This window comes from Neomonachus schauinslandi, chromosome 9 (genome assembly GCF_002201575.2).
Source record: "Neomonachus schauinslandi chromosome 9, ASM220157v2, whole genome shotgun sequence".
NCBI classification, from domain to species: Eukaryota; Metazoa; Chordata; class Mammalia; order Carnivora; family Phocidae; genus Neomonachus; species Neomonachus schauinslandi.
In genome coordinates, this window is record NC_058411.1 from 93,893,681 (window position 1) to 93,914,964 (window position 21,284).

Below are 21,284 nucleotides of genomic sequence, written 5' to 3' on the forward strand. Positions count from 1 at the left end.
GGCATGAGTAGGTAGAATTTGTCTAGACAGACTTGAAAATTGTATCCATGGCTATAAAAGTTAAAATCTGACCAAAGTTTTCAAAAAGACAGTGGCAGGGCTCTTTGCCAGAAACAATAAGTTCTGTTCTCAATAAGTCCAAATCTTACAAGGGAAATAGAGCTCTTTAAAATAGAACTCTAGGGACACCTGGGTGGCTCAATAGGTTAACCTTCTGACTCTTGGTTTTGGCCGGGGTCATGATCTCAGTGCCATAAGATCCAGCCCCTAATCTAGTGAGGTAAACTCTGTACTCAGCATGGGTCTGCTTGGGATTCTTTTCCCCTCCCTCTCCCTCTCTGTTCCTCTCCCTATATCTCTCTCTATATATATCATAATCAATCAATCAATCAATATTAAAAAGAAAAACCAAACCAAACCTCTAAGTTAAAAATTCTATCAATATCTTTTGAGCCGTCACACAATGCTTAGAGTTAAAAAACCAGAAACCAGTGTAGGTTTCCTGTCCTCTAGTAACTTATAGTCTAGAAGAAAATTTTCTTTGCGTTCAACAATATATTTTGAGCCCGTAGATGCTAAATGTCTATCACTATACTCAGTGTGGGGGATAGAGCAGTGAACATGACAACCATGGTCCCTGTCCTCAACAAAATTATGGAGGGTAGCCTCATGAGGTGATTAAGGTTAACGATGATAGAACGTCTGGAGGAAAAGCATCTAAATCAGATTTGGGAAAGGGAATAAGGCAGACTTTCTAGAGGAACTTCCTCTGAGGAAGAGTTATCTGACAAAGACCTGAGGGATAAGTAGGAGTTAGTTCTGGGTCTCCCCAGATGAGCAAGAAGCATCTCTGTCTTGTCCTGGCAGAGGACAGAACATTGGCAATGAGGGTGAGCACAGTGTACATTGGAGAAAAGCACACTCAGCAGGTCCTATGAGCAAGAGGTAGCAAGAAGAGAGGCTGGAGACATTGGCAGGGACCAGCATGCAGGAGCTGGTGGGCCATGGTGAGGAGTTTGACAAGAGACAGTATAGGGATTTCAGAGGTACATGTCTTATTCAGATTTGCAACTTAGAAAAAGCATTTTGACTGTAACATGAAAATTAGATTAATAGGGTAGGACTGGTTCAGAGTTCATGCTCATTGTATCACTGGGTTTTTGTTTTGTTTTCTGGCATTGCTAAAATGTAAACATGATGCTGGGGGCACGGAGGGAACATACAGACATTTTCATTATTTGAAAGAGGCACACAGTAGATTTTAATATCTGATTTTCTGGTAAAGTCTGGGTCTCCCAGCCACAAATACAGAGGTTTTCTGTCTTTAAACATTAAACCAGACTGTTGGGAGGTGCAAATTCCTCCTTTTGCAATGAGATATTTGTTCTCCATTGTATCAGCTAGCCCTGTTCTCTCTACCTCTACCTGTGCCTCCCACCAACCACATCCTTTCATACCACTCTGCTAGAGTTGTCTCTCTGAAATATAGGAGTCTCCTTAAGTGAGATGAGAAGCACCAATACATTAGGCCAATAATTTTCTTCAGCTAGCATGTGCCCCCTTAGTCCTACCCCTTATCTTCCCCCACCCACCTCAAATGTCTCTCAGGCATCTTGAACTTTATAAGATCAACAAAGAATTCCTGATCTCCCCTATCAAAACCTCCTTCTTCCTCCTGCACATATTGCAATATTGGCATGACCCTTCATCCAGTTACTCAAGTCAGACACATAGCGTTTTTGTGGATTCATTTCTTTTCCTCAGCACATTCTAAGTTCTTTGAGCTCTTCCAGTGCTGCTCTATTCCCTTGACTTCTCTTCCCACCAGTCTTCACAGGCAGCCACATGGGGCTCAGTTTAATGTCATCCTCTCAGGATCCAAAGTCACTGCCAGGAATAAACTTATTTTAATTGGCTGTGTAGCACCTAATTGCTATCTTTTATTTGTGTGTTTATGCCTGTGCATTTGATTGCTTCTTAACAGCCTGTCTTCCTCACCACAATGTAAGGTTTTTGCCTAGAATGATGCCTACAAAATAGAAGCTACTTAGTAACTACTTGTTGAATAAATGAAGACTTTCCTGGGTAATCCCAACTCAGTGGAGTGGTGAGCAGAGGAGGAGACTTCTGCTTGTGATCTTCTTGGAACGTTCCAAGAGGTCAGCACCTTTGTGCGTCGTCATTGTCACCTGTAATGTGAAAGGTTCACATTAGATCAGAGGGTTGGGCCACGGGCAGGGAGGCTCCTGCCCATATTTTGGAAGAATCTGATTATTTAGAACTATCCCAAGGCAGCGCTGTCTGCCGGTACACATTTTGTTTAGGTCAGTCCTCTCTTTGCTTATGTAGTAACATTTGTGTAACTATTGGATGTTTTATGTTACATTTACTTTTAAAAATAAGTAGTTATTTTAGAGAACTAAGCACACTATTTCTGTTAAGGAATTTAATCTCAAAAATTTAATATTTATTGGAAACAGCAATGAAGATAGGAATGCTACAAGTGTCTGTAACTTTGCTTAGATGTTTACTGATTATAGAGTAATAATTTTGTATAAGAAGGGTATCCCAAAATGCTGAGATTGTATCATCAAAAATCAGGTCTAAGATCAAGAGTAAATAATTTTGCAGTTATCTGAGCTTTTTTTGAGATAAGACTCTCCTTTTTCAAAAGAATGTTTTATTTGACTTTTTAAAATAGTTTTAGTGAGAGGTATTTCACATACCATACAATTCAACCAACTTAAAGTGTACGATTCAGTAGTTATTACGTTTGCACATTCACACACATTTTCAAGAAGGCATGAGAAATATATTGAGGGAGTGACTTGGATTGCAGTTTATGATTCATGCATCTTCTTCTTCCACCAGAAGAGAAGACTTTTGAGTGCAAAGATTTTTTTTTTCATCTTTCTATTTATTGAACCGTAATAGAAACTCACCATGTGTTTGTTTACTTGAAGTGAATTGCAAATGGGACAATCCTATGCAAAGAATCTTGGAGACAAGGACAGAATACCTACCATGTTCAAACTAAACTCAGGAGGCAGCAAGAGATCTGAATCTGGGAAACCCAACTTCAGAAAGCTTTATCACGCATGGGCTGTGGAACCTTGGGCAATTAATGCTTCTTCAAACCTTGATTTTCTTTTCTATAAAAAAGAAGGCCATAACTGAACTGATGAATCATTGAACATTATATTAAAAACCATACTATACCTTGGCTCATTGAATTTAAATAAAAAAAAAAGAAGGCCATAGAGAGTCCCCAGCTTGGTGTGAGGATCGCATGACATGTTAAATGCACTTTGCAAACTGGAAAGCACTATGCTAATGGGACGGGACTATGATTATTTTTATATAAGCAGGGAAAGATCTGTCAAAGTCTCAAAGCAGTCTCCTTCAGGGGTCATTCAAGGTTTAAACCCTTAGGAGAGTGTTCACAAATGCATGTGAATCTGTTCACTTTCTCTCCCTTCTTCCTTTTCACTATTTCAATCTAATAGGTGGTTTCAAGAAATGTACTGCACCCTTTTTTAAAATGTGGCATGAATAATAATTACTAGAGAAAATGAGGACTAAGAGTACCTCACAGAGTAGAGGGCATATACTTAAAAACATTCAGCTGGCAGGCTCTTGTTCACATTGATAGTAATGTTCTGACTCTCCCTATTTGCCTTCTAGAATGTTGTTAAAATTGACTATGGAGTAGTGCTTCGGACCATTGACCTAGAAAGACTCTGTGTTGTTACATAATTTGGGCTCCATAGTTCATCTTGTGACTAAAGCAGCTGAGTCCAACTTGTGAGCAACCTGTGATAAAGTCAGGTCAACAGAGAGGAGCCAGCTAGAGCTTCCAGACTTGTAGCTGTTGGCAGCTTTTTGCTTAACTTCATGAACTCATCAACTCTGTAAAAGAAATAATCTAATTTAAAATGAAACAACTTTTCCCCAGTTTTAGTCAATCTGTGTGAGCCAACTTGTTTTTTAACATTTGACATTGACCACCTTGCAAGTGTGATAGACAGTAATTCATTTGATCACTGTGGTGATAACTTATTGAATAAAACCAGGACAAATTATTTTACCAATTAAAAAAAAAGATGTACTTTCTGTGCAAAAGGAAGCACAGGAAGGGGGGGGAAATTGTTAAAGAAAATTGGTTTTATGGAATTTTTTCTAAATATTTTAAAAACTGTTGTAGTCTTTACCCTGGCAGGTACAAATGTAGGTTTTGCAATAATTTAGACCTAGGTCTGAGTTCAGGCTCTGCTACTTTCCATTAACTTCTTAGCTCTGATTTTGTATAATTTATTAAACTCAGCAAGCCTTACTTTCCACATTTGTAAACAAGGGATAAAAATACCTACCCTATAAATTATTGTAAGGAGAAATAATAAGACAGAGATGGGGTGAGGGGGAATGGTTCCCTAGCACATAATAAATACTCAACAAACACTAGCCATTATGACAACCTTGAGGATTACAATTTAGTAAACAGAAGTTGGAAATGATTTATAATACCACTAAAATATCCAGATACCTATAAGTTACTGAAATGTTTAATTGGTAATTCCAGTTGACTGCAGACATTGTGTTTGTTATCTTGATATCCACAGAATTTGGTTGCCTGCCAATCGTTAAATCAGGACAGTCCTGTTCAGGGCACTGATTGTGTAACATATGTCTTTGTCTTCAAAGTCTTTATTAAGAGCAAACCCTGGTAGGCCCCAAGATAGCAGCCAGATGGTAGATGGGGTCCACAAGGATTCAGGTGGTTTCTAATTAATCGTTCTGTAAAAAGAGTGTTTGGGATTCTTTTAAACACTGATTCTTAAATTGGGATTTGTGGCTGGTTTTCAAGTCATATCCTGAAACTGCATCCACATTTAGGAAGGGGTGGGATGGGAAAGAGGTGTCTAAGGCATTTGTCACACTCTCAGATGAATCTTTGAATAGAAAAACAAAGTCACTGAAAATAAATTGGTTAAAAATTACTGTTTTACTTTAATAACTTAGGCCAAGATAAAATTATTTATAATATGGAACACCCAGTCGTCTTTCACCTGGCATTAGTAAAGTCTCCCATATCAGTGCTCCTCAAACTTTAGTTTCCCAGTGGTCTCTTGGGAATCTTGTTAAAACACAGATTTTGATTGAGTTGATCTTTGGGGGAGGTGGGATTCTCTTAATTTCTAACAAAATCTGAGATGATGCCTGGCAACTGGTGGGTGTACCACACATTGAGGATAGCAAGGCTTCAGTGCTGTTAACATAACGTGATAGTTCTGGACGTTCTGCCTTTTTATTACTGATCTTTGTTGTCTGCTACTTAGTTACCATGTTGGACCTCATCAATAGTGGAAGATTCTCAGATTGCTTTTGTAGTTTTTCAGCATATCGTCATCCTAGTAAGCACAACTAGTACCATTAGTTTTTCTTCACACTTTCCTTGCACTATCTTCTTTTATAAATTCAAATATTTTCATATTGAACACCTTCTGAGAGTTCTTTACTCTCTTTATATTTATTGTGAAGGCCTTCTCTCAGAGAAGTACAATCTCTTTCTATTGCCCTTTGTCCAAATATGGGTGTCAGGCCACCCTGACATTTAAGAACATTGTCCTTGACATTGTAGCCACAAAGACAATGAGAACACAAAGGCATGGTTACATCTTTAATGGTCTTGTTGACTACCTTGACTATACCAGAACTGACTTGTTGCCCCATGAATTTCTTTAGCCTCACTTAAAGTATTCTCCTATATAACATCTTTCTGGTCTACCTCCTACTTGGTCTACCTCAAACTATTATTTCATACTTGTCATCTTTCTGGTCTACTTGTCAGCAATTTTCTGCTGATTTTCAAGTCTACCCTCACAAATCACTGGTTGTCAATTTATGTCGGTCCTCACTTTTTAGTAGACAAGAATGGTTTCTTACTAATTTCTACAGTGAATAAAATCTCCCTAGAAACAACGTATTTCTTTTTTCTCCTATTTCCTACTTTCAATCTTCCTTAACGTTATTTGAATGACAAGAGATTAAAGCTATACCTATGTACACTTCAAAGATTCTGGATGGAGGAGCAGAGATTGAAAGCACTTTGTAAAGGATCTCTCTGGCCTCCCTTTCTTACAGCAATAATAGTCAACCTATTTGGTGGGTTTTTTTGTTTGTTTTTTTCCATTTTTCAACATTCCTCAGAGGTACAGAAACTCCCATGAGTAACAGGAATCTTGGTGTTTCTTAACAAGGAGAGATGGCAGGTGGCTTTCCTTCATCTTCTTGAGAATTATCAATATTACTCTTGTCCAGACACAGACAATTTTTCAGTTATTCAGAGAAATAGCACAGTGTGTATTTGTGAAAATATTAGCTTTTAATGGATAATATCTTGTAACTGAAAATAAAAATTCTATCCTGTATTTTATATGACTTATAAGTCATTTTCCTATTCTAAAAGCTATTTGTTAAGATTTAGGCACTTTGGCAATGACTACCAGAATGCCACAGAGACAGTTAAACATGACTTGAGGACACTTCCATGTTCCTGATATTATAAAATAGCATAATAATCATTCCAGGTGCCTAAGTTAAAAATTGGGAAGTCATAGTTGACTTCTTTCTTTCCTCAGCATCTAATTACCAAATATATAGTATAAGCTCTATATCTAAATTCTCCTCCATAATTTTCTTTTCTATGCTTCTTACCATTGTCCTTGTTTAGACACACATCTTTCCTGCTTCCACATTCATTGATAGGGTTCTTCCTTTGTAGATGCCTCCCTGACCATTGGATAAATTCCATAGCCTAGCCTGGACTGATACCTTACTCTCTGTACCTGATTTTAGCCCTAGTGTTTAATGCCTCTCCCATACATAGACTATATGCCCTAGCTGCATCCAAATATTTGACATTTCTCTGAAATCCTCTTGTAAGTTTCCACTTCAAGACAATGTGCATAATGCACATCCACTCCTGCCCACACTTTTCCCTACTTGCCATCCCTAGCAAAGACTCATGTATTCTTCAAAGTTCAATTCAAAAGTTACTTCTTACATTAAGTCTTCCCTGAGATTCTCAGAGAGAAATAAGTACTTCCTCCCTATTCTCCTATAATACTTCCTATTATAACATCTGTTCTTGTGTTACACTTCACAAATACATGACTCACTGTACCCTGAGCTCTTATTCTTCTTTGTTCAAATCTCCCTACTCTCCCCATTCTCTGTCATTTAATAGAAATGCTCTGAACTAATGAATGCACAAATTAATATACACCTATGTTTACAAACAGGCAAAAGCATAGCTATATGTTTCATTCCCAAATGCTCATTTCCAGCCACAATTCCATATAATCACCCAAGCCTGATGCAATCCACTCATACAAAGGAGAACATTTCCCAACAATTATTTTCACCACACGTTGTGGTTGCAGCAGTTCTAGGAAGTGTTTAATAATCATAGATGTGAAAAAAAAAAACCCTAAATACTTTCATTTACCCACAGAAACTCTGTGTGTGTATGTGTGGAGAGAAGATGGTATGTTTACAATGATGTTCAAGCTATACTTCCTTGATAAATTGTAATATATTCCTTCCAGTCATACCCTGTTTACCAGGACCACCTTCATTTTTGTGACATGTTACTAATTTGTATTAACCTATCTTCACATGGAATTCCAAATCTAGATTAATGGACAACAAATGAAAACAAAACTACAACAAATGATCACTAATTCTTGGTGCTCATTACTGCAAAGAGACAGCTCTATTCATTTAAATTTTCAGTGGCAGTTCACATGAGTCACCCAAAAACTGAGATAGGATTTCTGGATTAATATATCAGTTTAAATGGGACAGTTTATTTGAGAGATCTTGTGTTATATTTGCCCCTCAATCCCCCCAAATAAAGGCAAGAACAAAATATATTATGTGTTATATTTGCCCCCACACCCCCAAAATAAAGGCAAGAGGAAAGTGTATTTATTGGTATTTAAGTTTTCTGGATTCACTGGGCCAGTGGTTCTCAAAATATGGAGCCTAGCAGTCTGTTTTTTAAACAAGACCTCTAGGTTATTCTGATGCATGCTACAGTTTAAGACTATCATTTTTTTAATTTATAAGAGAAAGAAGAATAGAAGAAAAAATAATAATTAAAAGGAGAAGAGAATTAAAAAATAATTCTCAAGGAAATGAAAGGAGAAAGTCCAAGTCAAGTCCATTAGCCTGAAACTCAATAGGAGAAAAATGACAAGGAAGATACTGATAACTCAGCCAAGAAGGCCTATAACTCTTATGTCAAGAAAAGTCCATGGAGTATTCAGTAATATAAAGGAAAATGAACCTCTGTTATAAATGAATGAAAAACTTGCTTATTTAATCTATTCAAAAGAAAAGTAGAAACACATATTGCATTCATGTCAAGCCATTTTTCTTTTCTTTTTTTTTTTTTTTGCCTTGGAATCATATTCCAATGAGAGCAAATAAATTTCCTCTAATATTTACATCTTTTTTTAACTATTTATTACTTTGAATAGAACAAAACTCAATGCATTTTGAAACAGTTAATGCTTTTTTGTACCATAATGCTGCAAAGCCAAATGTTATAGAAGGTGGATGACTAGCTTTACCATTTATTTATGTTTTATTGATCTTACCAGTGTGACTTTAACTGGTGATTTCGGTAAAACTTTGCCTAACAGTATTTTACATATTTAACTGTTCAGTGTGCTTCAGTGTATGTTTAACAGAGTAAACCTTTTCACGGTTTTTAAGTAGAATGCATGGTCTTACTAATGACATTCTCGATTATATGACATTATGAACTCTGGGGCAAAGGACCATATTGACCATGTTCAGTCTTTAACATAAGCCTAGCAGCTATAGGTGCTTAATAAATAATCATTGAATGAAAATCTCAGACAGACAAAAACTGTATATATGCATGTGTGTGTAGGTTAACTACATAATTCAGAATGATTTTCATCTTGATTAGAACCAGGGATTGCACTTTGCTAAAACTTTCTGTATGGTTTCAGGAACATTCTGTATTAAAGTATATTCCTCATCAGTTTAATTGTTCATATTGGTATTTGGAAAATAGCAGAGTAAAGCTTCAGTTCATAGGATGCCCTTCATCAGATACACCTTTGAAATTCAATTGTTAACCAAATAACATAGACAATAATCTAATATATAATGATCTGTTTTACATTAGCAAGCACAGCACACAAAACATGGTAAAACTCTGAGATAGAGTCAAATTTTAGCCATCAAACAGATTTTCACAGGCTGGTTAATAAAAATCAACTGTCAAGCTATATAATCTAAAGTCTAAAAACATTCCATTAAATCTCCCATGGCATTTAATGTGGAAATAGAGATCAGTGAGAGTAACTGTTGAAAACCAGGGCAAGACCAAGGTAGACAAATGTATTTCAGTCCCACCTTCCTGTGCTTGTTCTTCTCCCTCTGCTCTTTCCTTCCTACTCCTACCTGTCCCTCCCCCCTTCTTTATCATCTTCTTGAAGATATTGATACACTCAGGGTACACTTAGGGCTTTCCAGCAGATTGAATTTACTAAGGTGTTTGGGATATCTTAGATAACCCTTCCAAAAGATCTGAAATCAAAATAAGGAAGGAAACACATTAAAATTAAAAATTGGGAGGGGTGGGGATGGTAAATAAATCCTGCTTACAAGGTGAGCTGGGAATGGCCATAAAATGGAAACTGAAAATGAAGCTTATAAACCCTTTGCTTTTCACCTTCTAAATGTAGTATTTCTCAGACATTTAGGGGATTCTTGCCTATCAGTGTTAGTTCAAGTGACCTAAACTGGGAAGCAAGGAGCCCCTTTCACAGTTACAGTAAATGCATTTCAGTTTCCTCCTCTCTGGTAGTACCCCTACCCCCCCCAACAATTAAGTTGAAACTACATGTTTTGTATTTCTGGAGAAGACCAAGAGTGTAAAGTGTGTGTGTAATTAATCTAGAATATGCTGACTAAAATACTTAGCTTCAAAATAACAAGGAAAAAAAAAGAGGCATTTAAGAGTGTTTGTAATGCTATTATTCATCTTAACCTTTGACCGTCTACTAACTTGCCTTATAATCTATTTTGGTAAAAAATAATTAAAATATATTGACCTGAGTAATATACTGTGTTCCTTTGATAGAAATGAGTGTATTAGAGTAAAACCTAATTAAATGGTCCACCACTATCTCTGGGTTCACAAATCTCCAACTCAGAAAGTAATCACATAGCAAAAACAGGTCTATGCTAACTTAGACTGTGGATGTGACCTCACTAGCCACACAAGCAGATCCACTTGTCAGACATACCCCATGTGTGTTCTGAAATTAAGTTCAGTGGTTTTTAAGCCTGTCTCTTAAGTTTAGCAAAATCCCAGGTAAATGGAAATGAGTCCCCCAGAGCCCACTGACTGGTTTTTAGAATGAAGAGATGGAGCATCACCAGTTCAGGTATTTAAATTGTTACATAGCCATATGTAAATAGTAATAAAACCCTTTCTCATTACCCAGATCCAGGCTCGAACAAGAAAATTCTAGTAGTATTTCACATAATCCTGTTATTTATTTGGTATTGAAATAAAGAACAGTCATGCACATCAATAATCCAAGGGTTCAGATAGGCAACCTGGTCGTCTGAGCTCCTAAGAAACTCTGAGCTTTGTCACATTTTTCTTATACCATAGCAGTGAATTTAAATTTTTTGTTGATTTAGTTCAGGATCTCTGTTTTCATGAGCATAGCCGGCCTCTAACTGTTGAGATTGATACAGGTCAAGAGTCTTGTGATTTTTTTTTTTTTTTTCTGTCTGAATGTAAGTCCTCAGGAAAATATAAGGCAAGAGACTGGGTTCTCTTTCTCTCCCTCATAGGACATGCTCACTCCACTAGCTAATCATTTCTTTATGTCTTAAGTGGGCATAAAGAATAAAACGATCAGATCACCTGCAGTAGCACCAAAATAACAAAAGGGAAACTCTCAGGCATTTATCTAAAAAAATGTAAGTTTAGGATTAGTACATGAGTTATCTATTGCTGTGTAACAAATTGTCCAAAAACTTTGTGTATTAAACCAAAAATAAATACAGAGTATCTCTCATGGTTTCTGTGGGAGAGGAGGTTCTAGGTTGGGTTTCCTATGAGGTCATGGTTAGGATGCTGGCTGGGGCTACAGTTGTTGAAGGCTTGCTAGGCTGAAGAATGTTTCCCCAGGGGCTCACTCACATGGCTACCAAGTCCTTGTAGGCTCTTGGTGGGAGGCCTCAGTTATTCTCAGTGTGGACCTCTTCACAAACTGCTTGACTGCCCTCGCGGGTGGCAGCCAGCCTTGCGCATAGTGAGCACTGTAAGAGAAGGGTTAGAAACTGCAGTGTCTTTTCTGATGGAGACTGTGAAGTTAGGCTCCGTTACTTGCACAACATCTTACTGGTCACATAATTCAGCTTATTCAGTGAGGGAGGGAGTGGACAAGGACATAAACTCTAAGAAGCAGGGATTACTGGTATCCTCTTGAAGCCTGGCAAACACAAGTAGAGTGTGCTTCTCTGATCACCTCTTTATATTAATATGGTCTTCTATTAGGACACATTTTTATTTGTTGTATTTTAAACAAAACTGAGAGTCAACATGGATAAAACCAATGTTCTTCCTTCTCCTTTCCCTCAGCCCTTTTCACTACCACAAGAAAGGAGGACAGCATGAACCAACTCTTGAAATTTTATGAAGATAAATTCATTTCCCAGATGCTAGGGCTCTTGTTAGCCCTCTCTAGTTTCCTAGCTAACTCCTTTGGGAAGGGGAGTCGGGTTCACAGAGAGGAAATCAACCCCACACTCTCAAGAAAGACATTTGTTTATCTCCTGCTTTCTCTTCATTGCCCAGCAGTGGTTTTCAACTCTAGCTGTACATTAGAACCACTTGTTAGAACCTACTTTTTAAAAACAATTCCAAGCTTTTCATCTTATTTAGCAACCACCCATTTAGCACTCATTAGGTACATCTCTAAATGATAGGCAAATATTAATTTACTTGAACTGCAAAAAAAGCCTATGTGGTAGGTACTATTATTGTCCCCATTTTTTAAAAATTTTATTTTATTATGTATTGTTAGTCACCATACAATACATCATTAGTTTTTGATGTAATGATCCACGATCCATTGTTTTCATAAAACACCCAGTGCACCATGCAGCACATGCCCTCCTTAATACCCATCACTGGGTTAACCCACCCACCCCTAAAACCCTCAGATTGTTTCTCAAGGTCCATAGTCTCTCATGGTTCATCTCTCCCTCTGATCTCCCCCACCTTCATTTTTCCCTTCCTTCTCCTAATGTCCTCCATGCTATTCCTTATGTTCCACATATAAGTGAAACCACGTGATAATTGACTTTCTCTGCTTGACTTATTTCACATAGCATACTCTCCTCCAGTCCCATCCATGTTGATGTAAAAGTTGGGTATTCATCCTTTCTGATGGCTGAGTCATATTCCACTGTATATATGGACCACATCTTCTTTATCCATTCATCTGTTGAGAGGCATCTCGGCTTTTTCCACAGTTTGGCTATTGCGGACATTGCTGCTATGAACATTGGGGTGCATATGGCCCTTCTTTTCACTACATCTGTGTCTTTGGGGTAAATACCCAGGAGTGCAATTGCTGGGTCATAGGGTAGCTCTATTTTTAATTTTTTGAGGCACCTCCACACTGTTTCCCAAAGTGGCTGTACCAGCTTGTCAAGAGTGTAAGAGGGTTCCCCTTTCTCCACAACCTCTCCAACATTTGTTGTTTCTTGCCTTGTCAATTTTTGCCATTCTAACTGGTGTAAGGTGGTATCTCAATGTGGTTTTGATTTGAATTTCCCTGATGGCTCATGATGATGAACATTTTTTCATGTATCTGTTAGCCATTTGTATGTCTTCTTCAGAGAAGTGTCTGTTCATATCTTCTGCCCATTTTTTGACTTGATTATTTGTTTTTTGGGTGTTGAATTTGAGAAGTTCTTTATAGATCTTGGATACCAACCCTTTATCTGTAGTGTCATTTGCAAATATCTTCTCCCATTCTGTGGGTTGCCTCTGTTTTGTTGACTGTTTCCTTTGCTGTGCAGAAGCTTTTTATCTTGATGAAGTCCCAAAAGTTCATTTTTCTTTTGTTTCACTAGCTTTTGGAAATGTATCTTGAAAGAAATTGCTGTGGGCGATGTCAAAGAGGTTACTGCCTATGTTCTCCTCTAGGATTTTGATGGATTCCTGTCTCATATTGAGGTCTTTCAACCATTTTGAATTTATCTTTGTGTATGGTGTTAGAGAATGGTCGAGTTTCATTCTTCTGCATGTGGCTGTCCAATTTTCCCAGCACCATTTGTTGAAGAGACTTTTTTCCATTGGACATTCTTTCCTGCTTTGTTGAAGATTATTTGACCACACAGTTGAGGGTCCATATCTGGGCTCTCTGTTCTGTTCCATTGGTCTATATGTCTGTTTTTGTGCCAGTACCATGCTGTCTTGGTGATCACAGCTTTGTAATATAGCTTGAAATCAGGCAACATGATGCCCCCAGCTTTGTTTTTCTTTTTCAACATTTCCTTGGCAGTTCAGGGTCTTTTCTGATTCCATACAAATTTTAGGATTGTTTGTTCCAGCACTTTGAAAAATGTCACGGAATTTTGATTGGGATGGCACTGAAGGTATAGATTGCTCTGGGTAGCATAGACATTTTAACAATGTTTGTTCTTCCAATCCCCGAGCATGGAATGTTTTTGCATCTTTTTGTATCTTCTTCAGTTTCTTTCATGAGTGTTCTGCAGTTCCTACAATATAGATCCTTTACCGCTTTGGTTAGGTTTATTCCGAGGTATCTTATGGTTTCTGGTGCTATAGTAAATGGAATCGTTTCTCTAAATTCTCTTTCTACAGTTGCATTGTTAGTGTATAAGAAAGCAACTGATTTCTGTGCATTGATTTTTTATCCCTCCACATTATTGAATTGCTGTATGAGTTCTAGTAATTTGGGGGTGCAGTCTTTTGGGTTTTCCACATAAAGTATCATGTCGTCTGAGAAAAGAGAGAGTTTGACTTCTTCTTTGACAAACTGAGTACCTTTTATTTCTTTTTGTTGTTTGATTGCTGTTGCTAGGACTTTTAATACTATGTTGAACAATAGTGGCAAGAGTGGGCATCCTTGAGGTGTTCCTTATCTTAAGGGAAAGGCTCTCAGCTTGAGGATGATATTCACTATGGGTTTTTCATAGATGGATTTTATGAACTTGAGGAATGTTCCCTCTATCCCTATACTCTGAAGAGTTTTAATCAGGAAAGGATACTGTATTCTGTCAAATGCTTTTTCTGCATCAGTTGAGAGGACCACATGGTTCTTCTCCTCTTATTAGTGTGTTCTATCACATTGATTGATTTGCGAATGTCGAACCACCCTGGCATCCTGGGGATAAATCCCACTTGGTCGTGGTGGGTGATCCTTTTAATGTATTGTTAGATCCTATTAGCTAGGATTTTGTTGAGGATTTTGGAATCCATATTCATCAGGCATATCAGTCTGAAATTCTCCTTTTTGATGGGGTCTTTGCCTGTTTTGGGGATTAAGGTAATGTTGGCCTCAGAATGAGTTTGGAAGCTTTCCTTCTGTCTTTATTTTTTGAAACAGCTTCAGTAGAATAGGTATTATTTCTTTGTATGTTTGGTAGAATTCTCCAGGGAATCCATCAGGCCCTGGACTCTTACTTTTTGGGAGTTTTTTATCACTGCTTCAATCTCGTTACTCGTTATTGGCCTTTTCAGGATGTCATTTTCTCCCTGTTTCAGTCCTGGCAGCTTATAGGTTTCCAGGAAGGCGTACATTTCATCTAGATTGCTCAGTTTATTGGCATATAGTTGTTGATAATAATTTCTAATAATTGTTTCTATTTCCTTGGTGTTAGTCATGATCTCTCCCCTTTCATTCATAATTTTATTAATTTGGGTCCTTTCTTTTTTCTTTTGGATAAGTCTGGCCAGTGGTTTATCGATCTTATTAATTCTTTCAAAGAACCAGCTTCTAGTTTCATTGATCTGATCTACTGTGTTTCTGGTTTCTAATTCATTGATTTCTGCTCTAATCATAATTATTTCTCTTCTAATGTGCGTCTTAGACATGATTTGTTGCTTTTTCTCTAGTTCTTTAAGGTGTAAGTTAGTTGGTGAATTCCGGATTTTTCTATTTTTTTGAGTGAGGCTTGGATGGCTATGTATTTCCCCCTTAGGACCGCCTTTGCAGTATCCCATAGGTTTTGGTCTGGTGTGTTTTCGTTCTCATTGGTGTCCATGAATTGTTTAAGTTCTTCTTTGATTTCCTGGTTGACCCAAACATTCTTGAGCAGAGTGGTCTTTAGCTTCCAAGTGTTTGAATTTCTACCAAATTTTTTCTTGTGATTGAGTTCCAGTTTTAAAGCGGTATGGTCTGAGAATATGCAGGGAATAATCTCAATCTTTTGGTATCGGTTGAGACCTGATTTGTGACCCAGTATGTGGTCTATTCTGGAGAAAGTTCCATGTGTGCTCGAGAAGAATGAGAATTCTGTTGTTTTAGGGTGGAATGTTCTGTATATATCTATGAGGTCCATCTGGTCCAGTGTGTCATTCAAAGCTCTTGTTTCTTTGTTGATTTTCTGCTTAGATGATCTGTCTATTGCTGATAGTGGAGTATTGAGGTCTCCTACAATTAACGTATTGTTATCAATATGACTCTTTATTTTGGTTAACAGTTGGCTTATGTGGATGGCTGCTCCCGTGTTGGGGGCATAGATATTTACAATTGTTAGATCTTCTTGTTGGATAGACCCTTTAAGAATGATATAGTGTCCTTCTCTGTCTCTACCTATAGTTTTTAGTTTAAAATCTAATTTGTCTGATATAAGAATTGCTACCCTGGCTTTCTTTTGAGGCCCACTGGCATGGATGATGGATCTGCATCCCTTCACTTTCAATCTGGATGTATCTTTAGGTTCAAAATGAGTCTCTTGTAGACAGCATATGGATGGGTCCTGTCTTCTTATCCAATCTGCAACCCTGTGCCATTTTATGGGAGCATTTAGGCCATTCATGTTGAGAGTGATTATTGAAAGATATGAATTTATTGTCTTCATGTTGCCTGTGAAGACCTTGTTTTTATAGCTTGTCCCTGTAAATTTCTTTTCTATATCACTCTTGGGGTCTTTCTCCTTTTATAGAACCCCCCCCCCCTTAACATTTCTTGCAGGGCCGGCTTAGTGGTCACATATTCTTTCAGTTTTTGCCAGTCTTGGAAGCTCTGCATCTGTCCATCTATTCTAAATGACAGCCTTGCCAGATAAAGTATTCTTGGCTGCATGTTCTTCTCATTTAGTACCCTGAATATGTCTTGCCAGGCCTTTCTGGCTTGCCAGGTCTCTGTGGATAGGTCTGATGTTATTCTGACGTTCCTCCCTCTGTACGTAAGGGATCTCTTCCCCCTAACTGCCCTTAAGATGCTTTCCTTGGTTCTAAGATTTGCGAGTTTTACTCTTACATGCCGGGGCATTGCCTGTTTTCCTTGATCTTGGAGAGGGTCCTCTCTGCCTCTAGGACAGGAATGTTTCATTCCCCAGATTAGGGAAGTTCTCAGCTACAATTTGCTCAAGTATACCTTCTAGTCCTCTCTCGGTCTCCACCCCCTCAGGGTTCCAATAATTCTGACACTGGAACGATTCGTCGTGTCACTTATTTCTCTGATTCTATTTTCATGGATTCTGAGTTGTTTTTCCTGGCCTCCTCTTTTCCCTTTTTATTTATTAAATGGTCTTCCAGGTCACTAATTCCTTCTTCTGCCTCTCTTACCCTAGCTGTTATATTATCTAGATTGGATTGGATCTCACTGATAGCATTTTTAACTTCTGCCAATTCAGCTTTCATTTCTGCCCTTAGAGACTCTGTGTTTCCATTAATTGATTTCTCCATTCTAGCTATTGTCTTCATAATTTGCTAGGTCTGAATTCCATCCCCAACATCTTGGTTATATCCGAATCCATTTGTAAATCTGTGGCATAAGTCATAATCTCTGAGTCTTTCCTATTTTGGGGGTTCCTCCTCCTAGTCATTCTGTTGATGGAGTCCAAATTATTGACCACAACCCAGGAAAGATGCACCTGTTTTCTAGGGACCTTAGGGTTGCTGGCCTTTTGTTCTTCCAGCCTATCTTCTGGGGAAGGGGCCTGCCGTGCTGTTACTCAGGCAACCCTGTTTGGGCAGAGCTGCCCTGCCCCCTGTGGCGGGGGATGGGCTCAGTGAAAACTTGTTTTTTGGGGGCTTTTGTTCTCTGGTGGCTTTCCCTGGTGTCTTTCTGCATCTTTTCCATGAATCGGAGCAGAAGAGACCATTTGGAGAGCAGAGAAATCACCGTCTATTCTTCAGTGAGCTCTCCAGGCCACACTATCTCCGTTTCTGTCTGTGCTGCTGTAAACTACAGCGTCCTGGGTTGTGTGCCCCTCAGCAGTACTCCCAGTCCTCGCCTCCAGGTTGAGGCACATCCCTGCCCTTTGTGCTTCTAAAACCGCCAGCCGCCCCCAGTCCACACATGCAGCCCCACCACTCCAGGTTTCCGTCCGGGGGGGGCTGCCCTAAAGTCCTTTCCCCACCACTACCGGTTTGTGAGTCTGTGCCCTGTCCCCAGTGCGGTAGTCTATCGCTCACCGGCGGTGTAGGATCCTCCGGCCAGGCTCCCTCCCACTGCCGTTTATCCTCTGATATCTGCCCACAGAATCACGGCTCCCCACTTTGTACCTTGAAACCAACCACCTGCGATATTCTGTTTGTAGAGATACAGATCTATCTTCTTACATCTCAGGCTGATTTTGTGGGTGTTCAGAGTGGTCTTGTAGATATCCAGCTCAATTCTGGGGACTAGTTGGAATAGGATCCCCTACTCCTCTGCCATCTTTTCCCATCGTTCTATTGTCCTCATTTTATAGATGAAGAAATTGAGGCACAGAGACATTAAGTATTTTGCCCAAGGTCACACCTCAGTTGAATGGAAGAGCCAAGACTCCAGGAAGTTTTAATATATATCCATGATTGAATACCACTACTCTTTTTTTTCTTAAGATTTTTATTTATTTATTTGTCAGAGAGAGAGAGAGCACAAGCAGGGGGTGCAGCAGGTAGAGCAGGCAGAGGAAGAAACAGGCTCCTCTCTGAGCAAGGAGCCTGACACGGGACTCGATCCCAGAGCTCTGGGATCATGGCCTGAGCCGAAAGCAGATGCTTAACCGACTGAGCCACCCAGGTGGCCCTGAATACCACTACTCTTAATGTTAATTAAATTTTGAAGGCCTTTGAGAATCTGATGAAATAGGCAGGCTCTATTACCAAAAAATGCACGTAGCATATACCACAAAAATATGCACACTTCCTTCCAGGAAAATGTAGATGAGTACCTAACAGCCCATTTGTAGACTTCTTCCAACAACGTATGAATCTTTGCTTTGCTAGAGCCACTGGTTTTCCTTGGATCAGCATCACTACCATCACCAGGAAGTTGTTAGAAATGCAAACTCTCAGGCTCCACCCTAGACCTACTAAATCAGAAACTCTTAAGAATAGGGTTCAGCAATCCCAGCTTTAACAAGACCTCAAAATGAAACCAATATGTGCTAAAGTTTGAGAACCACTACTCTAGAAGGCTGTAGAAGCATGTGATCAACTGAGTGACCCTAGCATCATGGTTCTGGATAGATATCTCATTGTTCTTGTTTCACCATTATGTGAGTAGAAATTTTGTTAAAATTTAATTTCTTTAGGGAAAAAAATGATCACCAAAAGAAACTCGATCACTGGTATTCAGGGATTCATTAATACTAAAACATATGTCATTTATGCAGTAGATATACCCTGAATGCTTGCTTTGTGCCAGGCATGTAAGGCTTGATACAGTACACAAGACAAGCAAGAGTCCTGACCACTGCCTCAAGGAATTTCTTACAGTAAGCAAATAATTACCCAAATAAACATATAATTAGAAAATATAACCAATGCTATGAATAAGAAGTGTGTCTATGAGACATCTTGAACATACATGTTAAAAATAAATGTCTAGAACTAAAACCTTCCTACCCAAATCCTTTTCCTATCCTGGCCTTTCCCATTTCAGCAGAAGATATCACCACTGGGTAGTGTTTGGACATTATCTTGGATTCCTTTATTTCTCTTAGTCTCCCACCATCTCCAGACACAGAACGCACACAAATCCATAAATGGTAGCTGTTCTACCTCCAAAACCTATCTACCTCTGTACCCTTTTCTCCATCTCTACCACCTCCAACTAGCTGTAGCCATACAGATCCCTTTTGCTTTGATAGCCATAATAGCTCCCTAAATGATTTGTACTCTTTCATTATGCTCATAGCTTCCAGACTGACCTGCACAAAGTTAAATTAGATCAAGGCTTGCAAAATCTGCCCCTTTCAATAGACCAAAATCCATTTTTTTTTTTTACCATGGCTTCTAATGCACTATGTAGTCTACCCACCCCTTCAACTTCATTTATTCACATTCCTCTCACTTATCTCTAGCCACACCGTTCTTATGCTTGTACTTCAACTGGGCCAAATTTGTTCCCACACCGGGACATTCATGCTTGTTCTTCCCTCTGTAAAGCTCTTCTCTACTCTCTATATGGCAGGCTCTTTCCCGTCTACAGATCTCATTTCCCATATAATCTCTTCTCATTACCTGTCCTGACCATCCCATCTCTCACTACACTTCTACAAGCCACCCCATTTCCCCTCCAATAATTACTGTATCTGAATCATTTATAGCCTGTTATTTATTCACATGTTTACTAATTTTTTTCTGTTTGTTTTTTAGCACTGTTTTTAAGTGTTTGGGTCACAATCCAAAGTAAAAACTACATTTTTGCAATAACACAGCACACACACACACACACACACACAGTACACACAGATACACACAAAACCAAAAGTTTCATGAAACATGGATTCTTGACAAGAATAGAGGTGATAAACTCTGAAAATTTCTTATTCTATTTTTTCAATTCCATATATATATTTCATATATATTTTTATATATTTCATTCATATATATATTTTATATATTTCACATATATATATACTATATATATAATATATAGTATATATATATTTGAATTCTAGTTCTAATTCTCTAAACTGATTTCATGACCCACTGAGGAGTTGGGGCCAACAGTTTAAAAACACTGCTCTTAAACTTAAAAATAAGCTTCAAGGAGTCCAACTTTTTAATCCCATTTACACGTGAACCCTCATTCTTAGGCCATGGTGCATAGTCAAATAATAATAATTTTCCAATCATTTAATAATCCCCTGTGCAGTAAGCCTTAAGTCCCACAAAAGAACATCAGGTGTATTTCCTAATTAATGAATTTTCAATTACCAATAAAGCATACATGTAATCTCTCCTGTACTATTTGGGAACTTGACACAACTTGGAGCTGACTTTTGTGTACTAAGTTCTCTTAAATATCTATAATGAGAATGATATATTTAGGAATAAACTTTTTTTTTCCCCCTTAAGACTAAGATATTCCTGGCCAGTTATCACATCTTTTGGGCAAAATATTTGAATGGAGCATTTGAATGTGGAAATCTATAGTAGGTTATAATTACCAGGAGGAAAATGTAGTAAGAATACAATCAAGAAAATACAGTTGGCATTTGCTGAAAGCAAAGGAAAGGGTTTGTATATGTCAATATCATAACATAGTAAATTATCTACTTAAATGAAAAAATCTATATTTAGCTCTTAATTTTTGTCTTCCTACTATAAATCTTTCAGCCATATCTCTTCTGGGAGAGGGGGAAAAAAGAAAAGTAAAGAAGTGATAAAATCTTGATTAGATTTTTCTTATTAGTAGCATTTGTGAAAAAGTTTAGAGAAATAGAAGTAGTTAAAATTAGATTAGAAAAATTCAATTAAAGCAGGAAATGTATTTTTTAAATAAAGATTTTATTTATTTGACAGACACGGTGAGAGAGGGAACATAAGCAGGGGGAGCGGGAGAGGGAGAAGCAGGCTCCCCGCTGAGCAGAGAGCCTGATGCGGGGCTTGATCCCAGGACCCTGGGATCATGACCTGAGCCAAAGGCAGATGCTTAATGATTGACCCACCAAGGCACCCCAGGAAATATAAATATTTAAATATCAGGGCCTTAGATACTTATTTCTGCCTTGCTGCCCCTGGA

At 38.2% G+C, this 21,284-nt stretch overlaps 1 protein-coding gene across 2 annotated transcripts in view; it reads left to right on the forward strand.

The window, feature by feature from the left end:
- UNC13C (unc-13 homolog C) overlaps positions 1 to 21,284 on the forward strand; it is a 547,141-nt gene that overhangs the window by 358,966 nt on the left and 166,891 nt on the right. The window lies entirely within an intron of this gene.